We start from the raw sequence: 9,973 nt of genomic DNA, 5'->3' as shown, positions 1-9,973 counted from the left end.
AGAATACAGAGACATTGCTCACAGTGTCAAATGACTTCTTATGGACCCCATAGATCTTCTTATGGACCCCATAGATCTTTTTTAGATAATTTCGGAATGATAAGAAGTGGACTAATTTTGTTATGTCAGCATTTTACATAAAAAAAATCTGACATAAATCTGACATTTTACATAAAAAAACAATTAGCACAGTTGAATAATACCAACAGCCCAACAGAAAATGACCCAAATTGAAGTCATGTTTAGTATGACTCTGTGTGTGTGTGTGTGTGTGTGTGTGTGTGTGTGTGTGTGTGTGTGTGTGTGTGTGTGTGTGTGTGTGTGTGTGTGTGTAAGCAAGCAGGGTGTCTGCACTGGATGAGTTACATGCTCAGTCCCCCTCTCTCTTCCAACAAACTACACAACGCTACAGCCAAAAATGTCAGATGGAACACCACAACAATTTCAGTGCTGAAAACAAACAAGCAGGCATGAAAGCACAAATAGTTTTTTGCACTCCTTCCCCCAGTATCACTCTCTGTCCTCCCCAGCCCACACAGCCACTCTCTTTGCCAGACTACCTCTGTGAGAGAAATTATTGATTATTGACTAATTATCATTGATTAGATCATGTTTAGTTATTATAAGAGATCATTATGAACTTTATGATTTAGTACATGTCCATTCTGACTAAGCAGAAGGACTACAATAATGAAGTAGTGTGATTCAGTGTAACCATGTTTAGTTCATATTATGCATGTGTGCTACGTGACCCAGGTCAGGGAGAGTGCTGAGGGTAAGAGCACTCTGTTAACTGGTAGTCACTAGGCTACTAGTCTTGGGTCATTTAGCTTTCTCTGTGTTCAACTGTTACATCAGTTGCTTCCGCTAACTCTAGGGAAGTCCATATTAGGAGATACACACATGTGAGACAAAGTAGCCTGCTGGACGCTTATGTTTTGGAACATGCTGTGCTAAAGATAACCTGCTGTTAGAACTGCTGAATTGTGTTTAAGATTGTATATAAGCAGGGGGAGCGCCCCCCTGCCTTCAGAGTTGTCATGCTTGAATGAGACTCTCATGTCTGTGTCTGTCTTGTGTCTGTCTTTGTCCTATTTATATATATTTATATTTTTGTAATAAATTAATCATTTAACCACGTCTGAGTCCTCATCCATTTATTAGGAAATTTCCACGACAATTTGGCGTCACGAACAGGATCGGCGAGAGACACCCCGGAGAGTAGGTGACTGATCTTCGAGGACGCTCCCCGGGGGATGAGATCCCTGGCTGGGCTGGGCAAAGTGGGAACCCCACGAGCAAAGGGAAAGTACCTATCCAGGGAGTGATGTCACCGCCAGTCTCCGGTGGTGTTCTCCGCCCGATCAAACAAACCGCAGTGAGTGGGAATTTTCAGTTTTTAAAATTCTAGGAATTTTTTTGTTTTTAAGTGTTAAATATCCGCCAGTGTCTGCCCGCCGGATGATCTCTGTTATACGATAGGGATATAGTGAGATATCGCCTACAGGGATACAGAGAGGTATCGCCTACAGGGATACAGAGAGGTATCGCCTACAGGGATACAGAGAGGTATCGCCTGAGAATATAAAGTCTATAAGGTGGGGATACTGCGATATCGCCCACGCGAGATAGGACTTAGCCTAGCGCCCGTCAGTCTGGCCAGAGATCCAGCTGGGCAGAAGCGCACTGATTAGACGTAATACGGTGTTGGCTAGCTCCGGAGCGGCAGAGATATCCGATAGGGGCGGGTGGAACTGTTTGTTACGTTGGTATGCAGTAGCGGATCTAAATTTTGAGGACTTTTTCTGACGTGTTTAATTGATTTGGGATTTTTTTTTGGACCCCTCACACAAAAAAAAAAAAAAAAAAAAGTGTGAAGGGTCATCTCTGGGATTATCTAGAATTATGGGTAAACACTATCTGGGTAAAATACATAGTAAGAGTAAAGCATCGGAGGCTCATAGCATAATCATAATAATAATAACTATAAGTGTAAATTACCAAATGACCAGAGATTATTTAGAAGATGTAACTCGACATGTGGGTTTAGGTCGCAGATAGAGAAAAACGTGCAAGTATTTTGATAAACATAAAGCAGATATGGAAGAAAAAGCAAAATGTTGGCTTAAAGAAGCCGAGAAAAGGCAAGCATGATAGGTAGGGATTAAAAAGTGTACTAACAAAATTCTCTCAGTGTGTTGTTGTAGCCGACCAGACCTCGACGCTGCCCCGACGAGATCTGCGCCAGCCATCCCGGCTCAGCAACTGCACCAACTGCAAGATGTACCCACAGCCGCTACCCCTGCCTCCCGCACCTCCACCTCCAGTTCCAGCGCCACCAGCTCTGGCGCCACCACAACAGCAGACTCTGTCTGCCACACCTGCACTGCGAGCTCCAGTGCCATCAGTTCCGGTATCACAACCACATCCTCTGCCTCCTTCACTCCCACCAGCCCAACAGCTGCCGCTGCACCCAGGGCCACTAGTCCCGTATGATGACGTCCGCCAGGCGATGGAATGCGCCAGCCGGACGATGGGAAGCGCCACCTCCCCAACGCCACCACCACCACCCCCGCCGCCAGCTTCACCCGTGGCAGCACACACAAGAAGCCGTGCCACAGAAAGAAAGGGTCAGGTGATGCTTGATCTGACCACCCCAGGGTGCGCAACGACCTTCCCAATGGTCGAGGTCACAGGCCCTGAAGGAGTCATCATGGTCCACCGTCACTGGACAGGAGATGACATCATGAATGCGGCGGTGGGCCTGGGTAAACCAACAGAGATGGGAGGTAAGCGCTTCGGCAAAGAACTAACAGATTTTGTTCAGTCTTGTCATCCAGTCAAACAAGATTGAGACCGGACACCAGGAGACGTCCATCTCCACAACACTGAGTGGGAACCGCCAGCAGCTGGACAGGAGGATCCAAACAGGCCCTACAGAGAGATTGTAGGACACCTGGTCACAAGGCTGGAAGCTGCACATCCAGCCACTATCAACACGTCCAAAATAGCTGCATGTAAACAAGAAGACAGAGAACCTGTCAGCGACTTCCTCGTGAGACTGACCAGAGTTCACACCGACCACAGCGGTCTTGTAGCACCAGCACACGAGCGGAGGCCGGCGGAGGCCAGCCCATGGGAGGCCCACCTGAGAAACAGCTTCCTGGTAAGCATGAGAAAAGACATCAGTGACCTCATCAGAGCCCAGTGCATTGGGTACAACAACGCCACCCTGAAAACCATAGAAGATCATGCCAAGCATCACGAGGCACAGCTGGCATGGAGAGTGAACAAGAAAATCCAGAAGCAAGCTGAGACCATGGTGCAGAGAACTCCCAGAGAACGCGGGAGGGGCCACGTCAGAGGCAGAGGAAGAAGACGAGGTGGATGGAGACGAGAGAGTTACCCCAGAGGAGAGGTGGTGAATGTTACAACTGTGGAAAACTAGGACACTTTGCAAGAGATTGTCCTGAAAATGAAGAAAATGCTGAGCAGAGAAACAGAACTTTCATAGATTGACGGGCAGCGGAGAGGCTGGACGGTACAGGACCACTGGAAGACGACAAAAAGGAAAGTAACTGGTTTAAATTATCATTTAATTTATCAATGCTTGCAGAAGATTAGTGTAGGGCCGCAGGGCCTGCCTAAAATAACACTGACTGTAAACGGCACTAAAATAAAAGATTTAGGTTTATAGTGGTGCCACCCATTCAAAGAAAAAAAAAAAAAAAGCCTCTCCGATGTAGATGAAATAATACATTTGAACATTAATTTTTAATTTTAACTGTTAAATGTATGTTATGGGTTTTGATTTAATGTGTAAATTGGGCCTGAGTAGCAGGCCTGAGGGGTTGTTTATGGAGTGGGAGTTAGCTGTGTTGGGGTTCAGTTATCAGCAGGAGTTCCACTGTATGCTTATGAGCTGCAGAGTGCAGGAGGAGAGCGTTGGGAACACTTCATGTGTGAAGTGTGTAGTTTGTTGCCAGGTGATTTGATGTTGAGACCGTAGGGGTCACTGCACTGCACGCTGCATGTGAGTGAGGGCCCCGATAGAGGTTTTGAGGATAAATTTAAGGTTGGAAAACATGATTGTTTGGTTGTCACTGCTATTGTGTGGGATTGCGTGTGGGCTGCGGCAATGGTGCAAACCCCATTAGAACAGGAAGACCTGTTCTCATTTCCTCGATCTAAACCACACGTGTCACTAGCAAACGTGTGCGAGGAGCCTCAATGGCAGGACATCGGTGAATGGATGACAGAGATGTCTGACATTACCGATTGGGAGAGAGTTCCTGGCAGGAACACCATGTTTAGCCCTAGCAGGAGGGCGTGGATGCAGCCGGCGCCGTGCTGGCTCCCCTGCAGGCGGGGAGTGGAACTGATTAACCCCCTTGATATTTTTTTAGCTGCCTCCCTTACCCTCTCAGGGAAAAAAAAAAAAAAAAAAAAATGAGAGGAAGAGGAACTCAGAACTGTTCCTGCAACATTATGGGCACCAGGTAAGAGCGATGTTGGGGCTCATACAGGGGGTGTGAGCCCATACACATCACCCCAAAATCTGACTATAGGCCAAAACAACATCAATACCCTTTGAAGCCTGAGGCGCTCAAAGGAAATTAGGCCAGTTTTTCCAATCACTTAGGCAAGCTGGAGTGATCGTACTGTGCCCTAACTCACCCGTGCGCACTCCAATTTTTCCAGTTAAGAAACCAGGGTGGGAAGAATGGCGATTTGTGCAGGATTTGCTGGCTGTCAATGCAGCAGTACACGTTAGAGCCCCAAAAGTGCCAAGTCCTCACAATATTCTTTCCCAAATTCCCCCAGATAGCCAGTGGTTCAGTGTAGTGGTCCTAGCAATTGCAGTTTTCAGTGCATCCAGATAGCCAGTACTGGTTTGCATTTTCCTTCGAAGTTAAAAAAAAACAAAAAACTTACACATCACCCACCATTTACAATGCAGCGCTGCGAGACAGTCTGGCCTCTCTGAAACTTCCAGAGGGCATTGCACTGTTGCACTACATAGATGTTCTGATACTCTGTGTAAACACATGAGAAGTATGCAAAGAGGGCCATAGTGGCATTGCTACATCACCTAGCAAGGGAAGGCCACAAGGTTCCTAAGCAAAATTGCAATATTGCTGAAAAAAAGTGCACTTCCTGGGTCATGACGTAGTATGTATTGAAATTCTGACACAACAAACAGAGATAAAAATAACATTTGTTAAAGAGAATAAGCCCGTTTGAACAAATGAGTCTTAAGAACAGTTTTGAATTCTGAAATAAAAGTTCGGAATTGATGTGTGTGTTCAGTGTTCGTATGTGTGTGGGGAGTGTTGACGTTAGAGGACCAGTGTTTTGACTCAAGCCCACAGTGACAGACAGAGGCCAGTAGCCTACTTTTCAGGAAAACTAGACCCCGGGGCAGCCGGGGTGCGGGCACTGGTAGCATTCAGAGATATAGTGGGGTACGCTCAACTCGCCCTTTGGGTCAAACATGCTGTTTCTCGAATTTTAAAGGGAAAAAAAAAGGTTTTGTAAACAATAACACCCCTGCCACATTATTCTGCCCAAGCAGCTGAGCTCACCATTCCTTACCAGCTCAAGGTCAAAGATAAAGCACCAACTAATCTCACAACTGCAATCATCAAATGTGCCGCACACACCAGAACAGGCGACACAGTAGCAAAAGGCAATGCCTTCACAGACTCCACAGCCCAACACAGGTTTGCAGGCTCCAAACACACAAATGATGCTAACAGATCACAGTAACAGAGAAGACACACCCTTAACAACCAGAGCAATAAAAACACAAGCCACAATGTAAGACAAACAGAGATGGGCAAAAGGGGGGGTGCAAAACAATGGGGGGAGTCTGGACACACACACGGAGACAGGTAAGCCGTGTGTCCCTACAGCCTACATGAGAGGACTGATTGAGATTGCTCATGGTAGGAGTCACAATGAGCAAAAGGGGGGATAGTAGCATGCACTAGCATGCACTAAGAATAACCACACTCACCCAAAATTTTTATACATGATGTCTGGTATCCCACCACAGGGGATAACAGATCTAAACATGCACCCGCCGGACACCTGCCGCCGACCAGACCCTTTCAACACTGGCAAATTGATCTTGTTGAACTAACACCTGCTGAAATACAGGCTTGTGTGTATGTATGTCTAGCAAATGGACGGAGGCCTTCCCCACCACAAAGCAGAATTCAGATACGGTGGCAAAGATGCTACTAAGGGAAATAATCCCACTATGGGGGTTACCCAGGAGGGTGTCGAGTGACAATGGCACTCCCTTCGTACACGAAGGGCTAAAGGAGCTAAATTAACTAAATTTTAAAGGAAATTAACTCAGGAAACAGGGAACAGAGCAGCACTCTGCCCCAAGCTCGCACAGGCTTATCAGCCTTTGAGATTGTGTTTGGAAGGCCTCCAAACATGGGAGTAGTGCCGCCGGAATGGGACACACACACACACACACACACACGTTGAGCCATTAATATGTTATACTGCACAAGTTTGTCTCTATTTTGTCTGAGCAGGTCAAAGCTGTCAGAGGTGTCGGAGAATCCACTGCACGAGTTCCAGCCGGGAGACTGGGTGCTGATCAGAGATCCACGTGCTGCTAACAACCAACACAGCTGTAAAGACCAGCAGCCGAGCCACGTGGACACACCACACCCACTGCAAAAGAGCTCCAGAGCAGCCTCCAGAATGAATGTTATGCTGTTGTTTTTTACATGATGCTTTTCTCAACAGGAGGAGCAACTGTCATCTCCCCCACACCGGAGGAGAGGTGTGAGGGAAAGAAAGCATGTGTAATGTCCAATGTCACTGCTACTGCAGTGAAACCAAACCAGCCCTGCCTGGTTTGCCATCCTTTCCACATGCCGTGAACACCAACACCAATCACTTACGAAATGGCTACAATGTTAATTAACAGACCCATATGCGAGATTGATAACAGGTCAATTCTACAACATGTCTCATGCCATCATTCACAGTGGTAAGGTTCCTGATTGGGTAGGTGATGATGTTGCAAGTAGGGATCATAGGAAATAAACGACTGCGACTCAAATGACGAGGTGTCACGAGTCGGCATTCGCAACATGACATTTGACACCACCCCTGTTGAGGGAGAGTGGTGTCTATGCTGAGAGGGGGCCTTGAAGGCCATCTTTGGATAGAGCACACCAAGTGCCAGGTTGATCTGGTAGCAACAGGCAGAGACGAATCAACATGCACCATTAGACTAAATAACTCCTCTGCAAAATGGAGTTTCACCTCCTGTCATGGCATCGTGAACCCAGTAACAGATTGGGCGACGATGTGGGCATGCAGAGAGAAAACCTACTCTGCTCTACCTGAGAGATCATACAACAGGGGTCAGTTTTCAGTTCGCCTGGGGAGGGTGTTGTACTCCAGTTTTCCTTACCCCCCCAGGGTCAATTTATACCATACCAGATCGTGTCCCACGGGAGGCCTCACTGGAGGGGATCCCTGGTAAGTTTAAAGGTTACACGCTGGCAGACCCCTGGACTACCCCAGCGGTTGCTGTGGGATGGTCACTGTTCCTCGGAGGGGGAACTACAGCGACGATAGATAAGATCAACGGACTTGCATGGCAAGTTCTGACTTTGGCTTCTCGTACTGAGACTGCCCTGGACCTATTAAACAAAGAAGTGAAAGAAATTAGACAAGTATAGGTCCAGAATAGACTAGCTTTAGACCTCCTCCTCATAAAAGAAGGAGATGTGTGTAAGAAAATCAATGTTTCATGTTGTTTCAGCATTCCAGATTACTATGATAATATTACTGATTTAATTGATCACATGAAGGCCGAGGTTCAAGAACCTGGTTTGGGTGGATTACTTCATGGCTAGGCCCATGGGGACATTGGATGCTGACTATGATTTTACCAATTGTAATAATCATTTAGTTTTTGTTGTGTTTAGTGCCTTGTATTTTGTCTTGCTGTTCGTCGTGGCTTACTGGCCTTATGCGTCAGCATTTTCAGATGGCCTTGCACGACGACTTAAAGGAGCCTGAGATAGCAAACTCCTTGGGACGTCTGTTTAAGGAAGACGTCTGGGACGACCTGGCGACTGGCTGGGTTGTGCCCGATGGCCCTGAGCAGCTTAACTGACTCTAGAGCCTGACTTAAGTTGATATTCTATGATGAAATTAATGATTTATTCTCTCCTTTTTATTGATTACACAGAATCAAAGGGGGGAAGTGTGAGAGAAATTATTGATTATTGACTAATTATCATTGATTAGATCATGTTTAGTTATTATAAGAGATCATTATGAACTTTATGATTTAGTACATGTCCATTCTGACTAAGCAGAAGGACTACAATAATGAAGTAGTGTGATTCAGTGTAACCATGTTTAGTTCATATTATGCATGTGTGCTACGTGACCCAGGTCAGGGAGAGTGCTGAGGGTAAGAGCACTCTGTTAACTGGTAGTCACTAGGCTACTAGTCTTGGGTCATTTAGCTTTCTCTGTGTTCAACTGTTACATCAGTTGCTTCCGCTAACTCTAGGGAAGTCCATATTAGGAGATACACACATGTGAGACAAAGTAGCCTGCTGGACGCTTATGTTTTGGAACATGCTGTGCTAAAGATAACCTGCTGTTAGAACTGCTGAATTGTGTTTAAGATTGTATATAAGCAGGGGGAGCGCCCCCCTGCCTTCAGAGTTGTCATGCTTGAATGAGACTCTCATGTCTGTGTCTGTCTTGTGTCTGTCTTTGTCCTATTTATATATATTTATATTTTTGTAATAAATTAATCATTTAACCACGTCTGAGTCCTCATCCATTTATTAGGAAATTTCCACGACACCTCTTACAGCAGACTGACACTCTGATGCTGCAAACAGAGCTCATTATTCTTACTTTTCCCATAAGCCCCAGGAACTATGTATATGGTAGATATTTTATTGAAGACCAGGATGTAGATGTGACTGGGTGAGTTAGTTTATGTGAAACACAGAGTGGGAATGGCGTGCACCCCAGATCTGTGATGGAGGCTTCCGGAACACCACACAGTCAACATCTGTTACACACACCTAAAGACCATTTAAGGGGTCTAGCGTCTGCCAAATATATGCAAAGCATCTGAGTCAGGGGAAAAGGAGATGTTTGCTCAACTGTCCTGTGGACAAACCAGAAGCTGTTTGCCAGGTGACATTTTGCATGTAACTGCCGTTAAGGCTGTAAATACTGACAACATACTGACATATTTTCCACTGATCACTACAGGCTTCTGAATGAGCTTTCTGGATGAAATACGTTAACCCCCCCTGCACGTAAGCAGGTTGTTGCAAGAGACCAAACAGAGAGTTTTAAACAGACAAACATTGTATTCTGAATTTTTCAATCTTGAAATTGTTTTTATTAGTTAGAATTGTTTAAATTAGGATTCATCCCATTTGTTTCTTTATTAGCTCATGGGTGAACCTAGAAATAGTATCCAGATATGAATTATTACCCTCAGGTGTGTTTTATATAGCTAGCTAATAACATTAGTTCAAGCCAGTTTATTAGACACTTATTATTTCATAATGCTTTAGTGTTTGCAGCAAACTTTCTTTTGAAGATGTATCAGGTGATTAGGTAACTCTCTGTTCCGATTACTCTATCCTAAACACTGATGCAAGATAGGCCACATACGTCAACATTTACATGTACACATGGACCAAAAAGCGTATACAAATGTGACAGGTTTAGCAAAAAACAGGTGTAAAAAGTGCAATTCCAAATGTTATAAAAACCTCACTCAAACACGGTTTAACAGTTTTACAAGTATTTTATTTTTTTGCATTATTTCGTTCTCTGACTTGAACAATTACGAGGGGATTTCCTCCACCAGGACAGTTACCCAGTAACCTGATCTGTGCTATTGTTGCTCTCTGCATGACTATGGCTCTGACAGACTCTAATGGATTGT

The 9,973-nt window shown here is 45.3% G+C and overlaps 1 long non-coding RNA gene across 1 annotated transcript; it reads left to right on the top strand.

Annotated features, from left to right (window-relative positions):
• Window positions 1–569: 569 nt before the first annotated feature.
• LOC143503127 (uncharacterized) lies at window positions 570–8,824 on the top strand. Its single transcript, XR_013127181.1, has 2 exons — window positions 570–4,499; window positions 6,555–8,824. It is a non-coding gene; the product is annotated as an uncharacterized LOC143503127 (long non-coding RNA).
• Window positions 8,825–9,973: the final 1,149 nt, after the last annotated feature.

The sequence above is a fragment of the Brachyhypopomus gauderio genome, unplaced genomic scaffold (assembly GCF_052324685.1).
Source record: "Brachyhypopomus gauderio isolate BG-103 unplaced genomic scaffold, BGAUD_0.2 sc217, whole genome shotgun sequence".
NCBI lineage: Eukaryota > Metazoa > Chordata > Actinopteri > Gymnotiformes > Hypopomidae > Brachyhypopomus > Brachyhypopomus gauderio.
Note: the sequence above shows the minus strand (reverse complement) of the source record. Positions and strands in the feature narration are given on the sequence as shown.